This window comes from Sinocyclocheilus grahami, unplaced genomic scaffold (assembly GCF_001515645.1).
Source record: "Sinocyclocheilus grahami isolate Dianchi unplaced genomic scaffold, SAMN03320097.WGS_v1.1 scaffold1433.1, whole genome shotgun sequence".
Taxonomy (NCBI): domain Eukaryota; kingdom Metazoa; phylum Chordata; class Actinopteri; order Cypriniformes; family Cyprinidae; genus Sinocyclocheilus; species Sinocyclocheilus grahami.
The window spans coordinates 62,516-64,058 of NW_015506612.1; positions in this window are offsets into that span (position 1 = coordinate 62,516).

A 1,543-nucleotide genomic window follows, 5' to 3' on the forward strand; every position below is an offset into this window, starting at 1 on the left:
TATTATAATTCTTAATTATGTCCCCACTGGATGCAACGAATGCCTCGTTTATAATGGGTTTTCATGTTTTTGAATCATTGCTCAGGCCTGATGGCATCATCACAATGTGGTGAGGGGTGTAACATTTCCGTCACACGCTTGAGGTATTCGGCTAATCACAACGCACTGGATAGCTGGCCAATCAGAGCACACTTCGCTTTTCAGACCAATGAGCTCTGTAAAAATCGACGCGTTTCAGAAAGGCGGGGCATTTCGGCCAATCACAACGCACTGGATAGCTGGCCAATCACAGCACACCTTGCTTTTTCAGACCGATGAGCTTTGTAAAAATCAGGCGGGGCATAGAGGAGAAACAATAATGTACAGTATGTGGAAAATAATGTGTTTTTTTAACCTTAAACTGCATAAACACATTTCATTACACCAAATACACAAAATAATGTTCTTTTTTTAGCAACATCATATGACCCCTTTAAATAAGTACACAACAGGTAATCAAAAAATCTAGAAAAAAAAATGTAATGCACAAAAACTAGCATAAATAAAATAAACAAGAGTAGTTTTGCACGGTAGCACCCAGCAGCATTTCTTAATTTTTGGTATGAAGTGAACAAAACTATATATAATAACACCTGAACTTTACTTGAACACTTGTTCTGAGTCTGAACTCTTATCATTTTAAAGTAAAACAAAGTGCTCAAGTAATCAACAACAAAGTCAATAAAAACCAAAAATGTGTAAACTCACATAAACAATAGTTCATTCATGACAACTCTCGGAAACATTTTAGCATAGTGATGAATATGACAATGTTAATGTATTTAGTCTTGGTGGAACAGATCTGCTACACTGCTGCTGAATTGCTGCTGCTGTTGGTTATTGCTGTAGTTGTAGATTATTGCTGCTGCTGCAAGCAAGTACAGGAACTTGCTACTGCCAATGCATATGGCGATACGGTGCCGTGAGTATTTAAGACATACTGCTGCTGCACAAATAGCATATAACTTCGGACTGCTGAGGGAATCATTGGTACAACCCTCCCTTCTCTCCAAGAACTGTACTTATCCAGAGTGAGCAAAAGGGCTGGCAGAATCACACTGGACCCCTCACATCCAGCACACTCCCTCTTTGAACTGTTGCCATCTGGTCGACGCTACAGAGCACTGAGCACCAGAACGACCAGACACAGGAACAGTTTCTTCCCTCAGGCCATCTATCTCATGAACACTTGACAATAACTCTGGAACACACACTATTTATTCACTCATACACTTATTTATCTAACACTCATACTCAGCATACACCTCAAATTTGCACATAATATACAGTACCTGTACATAAAAATAAAAAATATTTTTGTAGGTCTTGTAATATACCTGCACACACAATTGTCAATTTATATATTTTTATTCCTTATTTACTTGTTCTATTTTTATTATCTGTGTTTTTTGTTCTGTCACTGTCATTCTGTTACACTGTGGAAGCTTCTGTCACGAAAACAAATTCCTCGTATGTGTAAACATACCTGGCAATAAAGCTCATT